Source organism: Xenopus laevis, chromosome 6L, assembly GCF_017654675.1.
Source record: "Xenopus laevis strain J_2021 chromosome 6L, Xenopus_laevis_v10.1, whole genome shotgun sequence".
Taxonomy (NCBI): Eukaryota; Metazoa; Chordata; class Amphibia; order Anura; family Pipidae; genus Xenopus; species Xenopus laevis.
The window spans coordinates 48,840,726-48,853,694 of record NC_054381.1 but is presented as its reverse complement, the minus strand read 5'-3'; the positions used below and the strand labels follow the sequence as shown (position 1 = coordinate 48,853,694).

Sequence of the window (12,969 nt, the reverse complement as noted above, 5' to 3'; positions counted from 1 at the left end):
TTTTTTTTTCCATGAAAAATTAAGACTTTTTCCCAAAAAAGCCTGACCAGAAAAAAAAAATCGAGTTTAAGAAAATAACCCCCTAAGCGTTCAGGTACTAAATACTCTACATACGATTCAACCCATGTTTGCATAATCAAATTTAAAAAATAAATAAATAAATCAATTGTGAACAAAAATTTGGAACATTTAGTTGCCCAGAGCTTTAAACTCACATGACTTTAAAGGAGAAGGAAAGGTTAAAACTAAGTAAGCCTTATAAGAAAGGTCCATCTAAATATACCAGTAAACCCCCAAAGTAATGTTGCTCTGAGTCCCCTGTCAAAAGAAACACTGCATTTCTTTCCTTCTATTGTGTACTCATGGGCTTCTGTATCAGACTTCCTGCCTTCAGCTTAAACCTCATTGCCCTGGGCAAGAGCATGCTCAGTTTGCTCCTCTCCCCCCACCCCCTCCCTTCTCTACTGTAATCTGAGCCCAGAGCAGGGAGAGACTCAGGCAGGAAGTGATGTCACACCACATTAATACTGCAGCTCCTATCCTAAACAAACAGAGTATCTAGAGCTTTTTACTCAGGTATGGTAAAACATTCTACAGAATAAATATAGCATTCTAGCTTGCACTATTGCAGCTAATCTATTGGCAATAAAATGCCTCCATAGCTTTCCTTCTCCTTTAAAGGGGTTGTTCACATTTAAATTAACTTTTAGTATGATTCAGAGAGTGATATTCTGAGACAATTTTTCAATTGGTTTTCAATTTTTATTATCTGTGGTTTATGAGTTATTTAGCTTTTTATTCAGCAGCTCTCCAGTTTGCAACTTCAGTAATCTGATTGCTAGGGTCCAAATACCCTAGCAACCATGTATTGATTTAAATAAGAGACTGGAATATGAATAGGAGAGGGGCTGAATAGAAATAAAAGTAATAAGAAGTAAAAAAAAAAAAATTACATTTGTAGCCTTTCAGAGAATTTGGTTGCTAGGGTATCAGTGACCCCCATTGAAATCTAGGCTAGGCAATGATTTTGGTGCTAGGCTTTAGGAAACTTTGCAAAACAGATTATGTACCAGGGATCAGATAACATGATTGTGTGTGCTAAAACTATTTTTTTGTTATTATTTCTGCCTAGGGCTGCCAACCAGCCAGTATTTTATGTTTTTTGCTGCCAACGTTATTAATATTTAACATATATAAGAAGTTTGGGATTTTTTTTGCCAGAATAGCATGCAACCCTTTTTCTGCTGAAAGTTCTATAGTGCTCTACAGCAACAGATGCCTAAATAATGCTTTTGCACTCATTTTCATTGCCTATGTAAGGGGCTGACAGGAGCTCGAAAGAATTAACATGCACTGACCTGCCTTAAAGTCTCTGCGGGAAAGAACTCAAAACAGTGCCACTGCCACTTACAATGAGTACACAACGCTACCGCGCTGCATATAAAGCGCAGATGTGCAAGAGGCCTAAGTACGCACTTGTTAAACAAGCCAATGCACTTAGCAACTGTGATCAGTCTATTTATTATAACAACTTTGCAATGCTCAAAGGCACACAAATAAATATATTTCCAAGCTATGCTATCTGGATGTATTGGATTGAATAGCTGCCTAGCAATGTTTAACACTTTGAATACCGTGGTTAGCGTTTTCAATTTATGCCATATTTTGCCATTCATATTTTGCCAGAAGCATAACGTCTACAGTACTGGCTATACAGCTTTGTATGCAAGCACATAGGGTCTACCATTTGTTGAAAGTTGAAGAGTTAAATGAGTGGTTCACCTTTAAAGGGCACCTATCACAGCCAAAATCAAACACATATTAACAATCTGACCAGTACAAGCTAAACACGTTTAATCAAACTACATATATAGTTTTTTGAAAAAACTGCAGGTTTTAAAAAAATCCCTTACTTTGTCAAATGGGTTCTTTCACTGAGGGAGGCCATATTGAGACTCTAACAGAGACTCTAATATGCAAAGTGAAATCCAAGATGCCTGCCTCAGCTAGAACTGCAGTGGAGATAGGGGAGATCTTGCAGAAGGTATAGTGAGCTGATCATTTACATTATACAAACAATTCTAACTGTTTTAAAAATCGGATTTCTTGAACTTTCACATAGTGTATTTACTTAGTAAATGATTTTGGTCATGATTGGTGCCCTTTAGGGTAACTTTTATTATGTTATAGAATGGCCAATTCTGAGTAACTTTTCAATAGGTTTTCATTATTTATTTTTTATAGTTATTTGCCTTTTTCTTCTAACTCTTTGCAGCTTTCAAATGGGCATTGCTGACTCCCTTCTAAAAAGCAAATGCTCTGTAAGGTTACAAATTAATCGTTATTGTTACTTTGTATTACTGATCCTTCTATTCAGGCCTCTCCTATTCATATCCCAGTCAGGGGCGTAACTATAGAGGAAGCAGACCCTGCGGTTGCAGGGGGGCCCAGAAGTTTAGGGGGCCCAGTGAGACCCTAATTAATTAGAAATTTTAATATATCTTGGTAAAATAGGCCAATTTATAAATATTTTGGGGCCCTAAATTGAATTTGCTATGGGGCCCAGTAACAACTAGTTACGCCACTGATCCCAGTCTCTTATTCAAATCAGTGCATGGTTGCTAGGGTAATTTGGACCCTAAAAAGAAGATTGTTGAAGTTGCAAATTGAAAATGAAAACAAATTGCAAATTTGCAATAAAAAACAGTTTACAGGTTTACTGCCAAACAGACCCTCCTGCAGGCTGCCATTTCACATAGGTGCTACTACTATCCAATCCCAGCCCTTATCTGGCACCGCCAGGAACATTTTTCATGCTTGTGCCGCCAGGAACATTTTTCATGCTTGTGCTGCTCCCCAACTCTTTTTACATTTGAATGTGTCTCACAGGTTGGGGACCCCTGTCCTATACACTCCAGTAACTGACCAGCTGGATATATATATACCATAATGAAGTGGTCCAGCTTCATAATAAAATATACTGTATGTATGGCTTTCTCTGCAATTAAAGAGGACCTGTCACCCTAAGAAATAATTCCTAATCATTTTCTATGGTGTTAAGCAAACCACACTTTAATTAAACTATATAAATTATTTAAACATTGCTTCCTTCGGTCTTGAAATTCACACTCAAGTTTTGTGGACACTTTTATTACGGCAAGCTTTGCCTTCCCAAAATTGTGTTTATGTGTCAGAATAGGGGACTTGATGCTCATGCACAGGCAGCACAATTATGGCAATGAGGAGGGAGGGGGCATGTGAGAGGGCAGTGACATTAAAGGAGAAATCAACCCATTTGTAAAAAACCAAGTACCCCCCACCCCGGGTAGACCTCCCTCCCTCCTTCCCCCAGGGAAATGCCTCATACTATATACTTACCCATCGGTGCAGATTCTGCCAGTGGAGTTCCACACGTTCATCTTCTGGCTCGTCGGTATGCTGACTGGGAGATCGTCAATTTCCATGTTCCGTGCTCCAACTGCGCATGCGCAGAAATACCGATCTTTCAGTCTCCGGCTCCTCTGTCAGCTTACAGAGGAGCCGGAAGATGGCTGCGAGGAACTCCGCTGGCAGAATCTGCGACGAGGGGTAAGTATGAGGCATTTCCCTGGACAGGAAAGTTAGCCTGGGGGGAGGAGGGAGGGAGGTCTACCTGGGGTGGGGGGTACTTGGTTATTTACAAATGGGTTGATTTCTCCTTTAAGGAAGTGCTTAAAGGGGTTGTTAACCTTCTTAACACTTTTTCAGTTCATTTGTTTTCCAAATAAAGAGTTTTTTCAATTACTTTCCATTTTTTACCGTTTTTCCAAAATGTAAGTTTAATGTCCCTGTCTCTGGTGTTTGAGTCTGGAAGCTCAGTAATTCAGGTGCAGACTCGAAACTATTAGAATTTTGAAACATTTAGTTGATACATTTTACAGCAGCATCTCTGGAGTATTAGCAACTATTGTATCAATTCTAACAGCTGCCTGTAATGAAACCCAGAGATTCTGCTCAGCAGGGACACAGATAAGAAATGTATCAAGTAATGTATCAATTTAGAACAGTTTAAGGGGTCAGTAACACCCCCCTATACTGCTTTAGAAGGTGAAAAATGACACTTTACACTTCAATATTAGAAAAATGGCCACACATAGAAAATAGAAAGTAATTGGAAAAAGTCTTTATTTCTGGTGAACTACCTGAAACCAACTGAACTGAAAAAAGCGATAAAAGGTGAACACCTCTTTAATGGAAAATAAAAGAAATAGCCTGCCTGCCCCGTGTCGGGCATAGAAAAGAGAATAACTTTATAACAGGTATGGATGCTTTATTAAAAAAAAGAATTTGGTTCTCTTGTTTAATTTGAAACTGTCTTTTTATGTCTGGGTGACAGGTCCCCTTTTAAAACGATTAAAGAAGATACTCAACTCAATTTTCCAATTAAGCACAATGAATATTTCTGAAATTTATTTCAATGCAGGGGATCGCTGACACCTCTCAGTCCTCCTCAGCACTGACAAAGCTATTTATACATTTTATTATGAAGGTGAACCACCCCTTTGATAAGTGTCCATACCTGTATATAGCCACCTTTCTATTGTTTTGTTCAGCTGCAGACAGCACAAACTATCAGAACTGTAGAGGCGCTGTGGATCCACGTCTTTTCCTTATTTGCATACACACCAATAACCCACCAACATAGTCCATCAACAACCTTTTCTACATATCCAGATGGTCAGGCAGTATGGACAAAATCGGTCAAACTCCCCAAACAAATTTTCAAATGCATGGCCAGCATTAGCATGTAGAAGGGGTCCCTGTGGCAATGATAGAATAAGCGTAGCAGGTGAAGGCAGAATGTGCTAGACACAGCTGTGGGGACCTTTGCAGTTAGAATATATTTTACTGTTTCTTTCGACAGATGGATGGTTAATCACAGATACTTGAAGGCAGTTTAACTGATTAGATTTTTTTTCCTTACTGGATAATTCCATTTTTTTTATATCTTTTATAGAAAATAAAATGTGCTTGTTTGGGACAATTAAGTGTTTCATTAAATGCCAACTGCATGCTCATATCAACTGAAGGAAACAGTTAAACTGAGAATCATGCATTTTTAATGTGGAACAAACGCAAGCGAACCAAAGTAACGAAATAAAAATTTGACTAGAAACATAAAACGGAGAAATTGGAACGATTCAGTAATGAAAGGACGGATCCATAAAATCATTTTTATCTTTCAAGTGAATCTAAAGCTGTGGTCCCAGGGAATAAATTAGAATTGTTACACAACATCTTCATAAATCATGATAAGGTGGTCTCCTTTTGTTTTTGGTACTTTCACAGTAGAAATACTTCATTATGATTAACAGCCTCCTGTTGGGTTTGCAGGGAAAAAATCCTTCCTGGATTTCTAAGGAAAGCAGAAGCGCATAGATTTTTTAGGCAAAACTAGATTAAAAGAGGAGGAGAAGTGGCTTCAGTTTAACCCAGAATCATTAATAATACAGGGTGATAAATCAAACTTCCAAGCAGAACAAAGCCCTGCACACCAAATAAACAAGAGAACACACAGGGAATTGTAGCAGAGCAGGGCAAAACTCTTGAAGGAGACAATAGAGGTGGCACTGCCAATAAAGTTACTTTGATTTATGAAGGCATGCATTTCCCAGAGTCACAGAACTGACACGGTTCACACATGATCTGTGAACATCCAAAGTCCCGTCTTTCTTTTAAACTGCAATTCAACTAAATTATTTTGCAAAAAAAAAACATGCTTCCAAAATTATTATATTGAAAAATAAATGTGAGTTTATTTAGTTATATTTCTTGTACCTCAACAAGCCCTTAAGAAGTCTCCCTAATAAGCATTGAGAAAGCTGTTTGTGTACGGGAAGATATCAACCCAAAAAACAAATATTACACTGCATGTAAGCTACTACTAAGCTAATGATATATATGTCTATGACATTCAGGATACACATGTGATGATGATAATGTACTACAGACACAGCAACTGAATAACTGGGACGGGAGAGAGATTCAGGAAATTCCCATGCCAGTTCATCTCCCTAGTTTTCCCTGATAAGGAATATTCAGCTCCCTCTGCTGTTTAAAATTAGGGGTTTTTCACTTCTTTGCCACAGGCTGTTCCTTTTAATAAGATAGAGCTTCTCTATAGGGGTACTTCAATTCTGTCACTGTTTATAGAAGAGATTTGCCATTAATGATGGTAAAAATGGCAATTTTAACAATATCCCTGCAACTAAGCATTATCCAGAAAAGGAAGGCTCTGAAGGAAGTCATTTTCAGCGATCTGCACAAACACACAAATCAGTCAATAAGATATTTGTGTCCATTCTTCCAATTGCACAAGACCTTTCCTCTTTATTTGATGTGATTACACCAGAGTGGTGTAATATAACATTAATATATTTTAATGGAAATTCCACCTTACTCAAATCTATCTTACAAAAAATTAGCCATCACAAATGCACTTCTTCACCCACCAGATTGAAAGACAAAGACTAGAAACAAAAACCAACATCCCCCTAAGGGAAACCTAAACAACTATAACAACCATCACACCACAAGCATAGCAGATAGTAGCAGTATGCCGGTAGCAGAAAAAACTATAAGCAACATATCCCCCTTCATCTCTACCCTTCTCTTTGCACTCACCTGTCTTCTTTCTTCTTCTCTTTCTTCTTCTTCTTCCCTCTACACTTTCATGATCCAAAGTTGATTGTGCTGCAAATTTCTTGTTATCTGAAAAATCAATAAAAACTCAAGTTTAAATAAATATATATACATCTTTTAATGATTAATTTCAAGGATTACAAGTCATGGAGAGATATCTTGTGCAAGGAGAAATATACTTTCTAAATATGCAGTTTATTTTATACAAAGTTTTACACCATGTTTCCAGCATCAATCATTTTACAAAACTTCATTAACATACACCATATGCCATTATGCCCAGACAACATATCCCTGCTCCGTATAAATATAGGTGACCAAACAAAAAAAACAGTATAGCTGACAGTTCTGCTAAAACACCAGGAATCCTGGGATGTATCACTCCTAAAATTTAATGAAAAAATGGAGGGTGACGTTCACTTACTGGGTTTGATAGTCAGGATGGATGCTAATCAGATGCCTATTACAGACTGGATTATGGCTATATTGGGAATTAAAGCCATAAACCTGTTATTGCAGCTTTGCTCAACCTAATGTTGCTCAACTACCACTACCAGTTCCCACACAGAGTATTTGCCAGCATATTATCAAGGGCTAAAGTATGATGTGAACCGTGGTTTAGCAACCATAACAAATCTTTTTTGCCCGACTGCACACTGCCCTGAACTTTGCAGAAAAGCCACAGGTCTGTGCAGTCCAATATGTACTTGCCAATGCTGTATTCATGGGAGTCCATCCCACATTCGTAACTTGCGTGTCACTCAGATGAACATTTTAGGGGATAAAGTGAATGGTGTGTGTTGGAATGAAGTAGCCATTTTATTTAGCATAAAGATGGTGTCAGTACGTAAGATTTGCAGCCGTTCGTTCCGGTTCATATAAGATTATATTTATTCAAATGCTCCCACTTCACTTTAACATGACTCCTCTTTATTTTGACATTATAGGAATATAACTCCCCTCTTCAGTAATCAGGTAGATTTACTTTAAATGCGCACAATAATTCTGATTTACAGCAACTACTGTTCAGCATTTAGAGCATTATTCAGGCATTCTTATTCAGAAGCAATGAAAGAACAACGGAGCTGCTTTTGCCAACAGTCCTTTAATGTACTATACACCATACAGATAATTCTTTCACATTTTAGCACAGAAAGGGAGCGCATAAGGACCCAATCAACATTCACATGAAAGACTAACATTATGACTTAAGAGTCACTGTGAGCCAAACACTGTTAACAACATGAAAATGATGAAAGGTTTCATTCATATAAGGGTTATCTAATCCTGAGTTGTTGGACTACAAATCCCAGCATGCTGTCTATGGATACTAGAAGCTGAAGTACAATGTTTACACCTGTGTTACTTAGACATGCAAGAGCTGAAAAGAGGTAGGAGCACAATTTTGCACTTATTGTAACTAGAACAGCAACGTTTGCCGGGTAATAAAAAATGCTGAATCAACACTGGATTTTCTGAAAAATTAAAACAGATCTGAAAATAAAGGTTAAAACATGAACTCGGAAGTTATTGCTGATGCTGGCAAAAAAATCCCCAAACTTTTGTAAAGTATAATTCAATCAAGCAGTTCTTATTGTTTCCCCCACGCGGTGTCAAAGCATCCATGCTTACAGATTCACAAACTGTGCTCCATTTGGAAACACTATGCATATAATCTAGTATAACCCCCTGAGGCTTATATGAAAATAGTATCTATTTCAGAAACAATAAAACCACTCAAGTGCATCACATCACCACCTTGTTTTTGCCGCAGCAATTTAGGTTATGAAAAGAGTTATAGTGGATGCATATTTTTACCGGCGTTTCTCCTATTTGTGCCCAACGTGCTACATACCTCCTATACCACCCAACTGAGCTTTAATGGCCTCAGCTTGTGTGTGATAGAGTAAATACATAGGCAAAACAGCAGTCTCTTATTTCTACAGCTGTTCAAAAATGGCAATTAGGAACACCTTGTTCCAGCAAAATGTAATATTTAAATGGAAGCAGGTACTGGATGTTTGCAGCAGACAATACCCTGACTGAGAGAGGTGTCTGCATTCATTTTATTACACTGTGCCATAAAATGTACATTTTGATTTTCTAAATATGCCTGTTTATTCCTGGGGCTGATGTTAGCGTTAGTAGCAACAAAGCAGTCAGGTTATTACCCAACAACCTTCTCTTACCAGAGGCTTCAATACTAACCTGAAAGGCTTTTTAAGTGTTTAATCTCTGTGCCATGATGCAGGCACTTCTGCTTTAGCATGATATCATGGATAATTTGATGAAACAGTGGATTAAAGTGCAAAAAAAAAATAATCTTTATTTTATATTTTCTTTGGCCTAAAGGTATCAGACAGGATGATTTCATTTCACGGTCTATAATGATGTGGGGAATAATATGGCTTTAACCCTTCAGCCACCACATACAATAAATGAATGTGTGCATCCGGTTTTATAACCACAATACTGCTCCAAATGACGGTGTAGTTAAAACCTAGTCAGAGCCCCCCATGTCTACAGGCTTATAATTCAAAAATAAAATTGGTTTTGTTACCATTTTAGCACTAATTGCCAGTTATTTAGAGATACAGTGATCACATAAGACTTTTTTTGTTATGCCCTATAATAAAAAAAAAAGTATTTTGTACAGGTGTGGGATTTGTTATCCAGAATACTCAGGACCTTGTGTTATCTGATTTGAGTGTTTGCTCGTGAATGGGAGTTTGGTTGAGCTTTGTTTAATAAAAAGATGAGATAAATTAGAGTTTTAGTAAATAACCCCCTTAATGTATGGAGATCCAAATTACTGAAAGATCCCTTATCCGGAAAACCCCAGGTCCAGAGCATTCTGGATAACAGGTCCCATACCTGTATTCTGTACTTGAGGAAATACAAATATGATTTTATATTATACATTTTTGTTATTTCCACTGCAGTATATTTTATGCTAAACACAGTAGGTGAACCCCTGACAGGCAGTGCTTTAAAGGAGAAGGAAAGCTAGCAAATCAGTTTATTGCCAATAGATTAGCCACAATAGTGCAAGATATACGACTATATTTATTCTGCCGAATGCTTTACCATACCTAAGTAAAAAGCTCTAGAAACTCTCTCTGTTTCTTTAGGATAGCAGCAGCCATATTAGGTTGGTGTGACATCACTTCCTGCCTGAGTCTCTCCCTGCTCACTCATAGCTCTGGGCTCAGATTACAGCAGAGAGGGGAGGAGGGAGGGGGAGAGGAGCAAACTGAGCATGCTCAAGCCTTGCCCTGGAGGTTTATGCTGAAAACAGGATAAACAGAAGCCCATGTGTACACAATAGAAGGAAAGAAATGTGGTGTCTCTTTTGACAGAGGAGTCAGAGCAGCATTATTTTGAGGGTTTACTGGTGTATTTATATAGACCTTTCTGATAAAACTTACTTAATTTTAGCCTTTCCTTCTCCTTTAACACCATTCTCAATTCTGCTAATTCGGTTAAATACTGCATACAGAGAGAGCGCGCCGAGTGTCCATCTCCACAGATGCACCTGATTTCTGGACACAGTAACAGTTAAATGGTTTCGTAACAGTTCATTAATAAGTGGAACATTTTACTTTAAAGTTCATCTGAAGGATAAACACGTCTTGTTTGTACCTCCATATTTGATGTTATTTTTCATGCTGTGTTTTCTTTGAACTTGTTTATCATACACTGACAGAAACTGGTCTTCTTATGGGTAATACTATTTACAGTACATGTCACATTCTGTAAAGGCTTTTAAAGTTCTGTGACCAAAATCCCCTGTGACCAAGCCAGTCTGTTGTTTGAAGGTGACAGCATGTTCTCCTTAACACAATGTGCAGTATCAAATAGAAAAGGCTATTGAATTGAAACCATTCCCTGGTGCAATTGTCAAAGTGACAAATGTTTTGATTTTGATCAACTCAGCACTTAATGTTTTTAAGCTCTTAAACCCCAAGGTAATGCATTTAAGAAAAATAATATTTAGCACCAACTTTCCTTATGCTAGCACAATATATTTGGTAAATATTGCTACGTTGCCCTACTTTAGCACAGATAATGCAAAAGCACATTTATTTGATTTACTAATTAATTCTGGTTTTATTTATTCATGTCAAGCACTGGACATCATTTTGGGGATAATTTACAAATGAATGTCATGGATCGATCAATTTTAATAAATCCACCAACAACCCGTTATTATTTATTTTTATCAGGCTAGGCAGCATTTTGGGGCTGATTTACTAATGAATACTATGGAATAATTCCAAATGATCCATAATGACCATCAGTATTTATTACAGGATTTCATTTATCTTTGTTTCATTATGGATGAATTCCATATTAAAGATAACCCTAGAAAATCAGGTTTGCACTTGCAGGAAAGTTGATTCAATCAAAGTTGATAGAATTTATCCTTGTGTTGACATCCCTGATCAGACATCCTTTTGGCTGATCATTTGGATTAATTCCATCATGGATGAAATTTGTGTGCATTGCACATGTGCGCAACATCACACCCCCAACACACTAAAAAATGTGAAGTACCCTTCACCCCCTCAGCTCCGCCACCAGTTTTAAACAGCAAGTCTCTGGTGGTGGCTGTTAAGATTTTTGTTTTAAGATAGGCATCCAAGGTTCATCCCTCCCATAGCTGTCGCCCCAAGGTACAGGTCATCAGCATCCACATTCTGGCAGGTCACATCCTTTACACATGGAAGCAGCAATATCCACAGTTGGTCAACATCATCCAAACTGAATTGTACACTTGAAGAATTACAGTTAGTCCCAAGCATTTACACATAATGAGCTTCATTTTCTTTGTTCACCTCTTCCACCTTCGGCCTCTAGTACCTTTATTTAGTGATCTCTCACACCCCCTTTTTACAAGGCTTAACCCAGTTTAGCCAGGCGCTTCCTGCTGGGTCCCTCTAAACAACTTTTGGGCATTGGCTTTAAGCACACCGGGTCCTTCCTATACCTTAAACTCTCCATTTGATCCTAAGTTGAAGAGTATGCACTGAGGCGCCTTCTCACTCCTGGCTGCCCTTCGTAGCTGTTCCCTCTCTGCTTCTCATCCATAGGATGAGCTATAACAAATAAGATTTCTGTCCTAGCTACTCTGACAGCTTTCCCCACCTGGTGTCTCTCTTCCTGTTCCTCCTGGCTTGCTAAGGTGTTCCCATTGGCCAAAGAGGACCAAACCTAATTCTGCCTTTTTTTTATACCTTTTAGGGCCCTCCTCTTTTCTAGAATCTTTACAGGGAGGCTCCTTTTCTCTAGTTCTGGTGGTGACTTGTAGTAAATACATCCTATAATAGACACATTACATTTTATACTTTTTGTCACCCTCTGATATTTTAACTGCCTAGTATTTCACAATCTTTGCAATTTTAAAAGATGAGGGTAAATAGAGATGGCTTACTTTAATATTCAAAAAATAGTTTAAAAAGGAAATTACCTTGTTATCTATCTTTCATATGGTATTTAAATCTCTGGGGAATATTTATTACATATTGTCATCCAACTGTCAGACATCAGCTTGTAGTTTCCAAATGATAAACCACATGAATTAAAGGGTCACTATAACGTTATCCCATGCCTATGTCTCTAATATATCTAAAGTAAATATTAAAATACAAATAATGTATAAACAAATAATTAATGGCACATGTATAAACTCCCTGTGAGATATCCAGCTTGGCGTACAGTGAAAAACCACTAAGCACTGCCCACTTGAATTAAATGGTAATCACTAGGACCCTGTCAGTGTGCTTGGAAGCCAGACCCATTATCAGTAAAACAACACACATATTTCCCATACCCAAAATTAAAAGGGGTTCTATTAACATAAGTTTTCATTACATCCATGACCAGTATGAAAGGCATATATTCCAAGCCTTGTGCATGTCCCTTTTGACAAAATTTTCAGATAGTGGCAAGACCCACATATATACATGTGTGTATATATATATATATATATATATATATATATATATATATATATATATATATATATATATATATATATATATATATATATATATATATATATATGAATAGGCAAGGCCCTGCAAATACAAAGTGGTTTTGTGGACTTTTTTTTCTAAATATTACCAATATGTAATTCAGCTGCAATAGCAACAGAATTTTAAATAAAGGAAAGGATAGCTCTATGAGATATTAACCTTACATCTTCACATCTGTTCCTTATTTCAGCAAAAAGTGTTCTGAAAAATATCACTTACACATGCACTCAAATAAGTAAGGATGTGATAT

General features: G+C 37.4%; 1 protein-coding gene across 1 annotated transcript in view; it reads right to left on the bottom strand.

The window, feature by feature from the left end:
- rarb.L (retinoic acid receptor beta L homeolog) overlaps window positions 1-12,969 on the bottom strand; it is a 620,347-nt gene that overhangs the window by 545,925 nt on the left and 61,453 nt on the right. The window contains exon 2 of the mRNA XM_041566005.1: window positions 6,664-6,750. The gene's annotated coding sequence lies outside the window, so the exon portion shown is untranslated. The remainder of the gene's footprint in view (window positions 1-6,663; window positions 6,751-12,969) is intronic.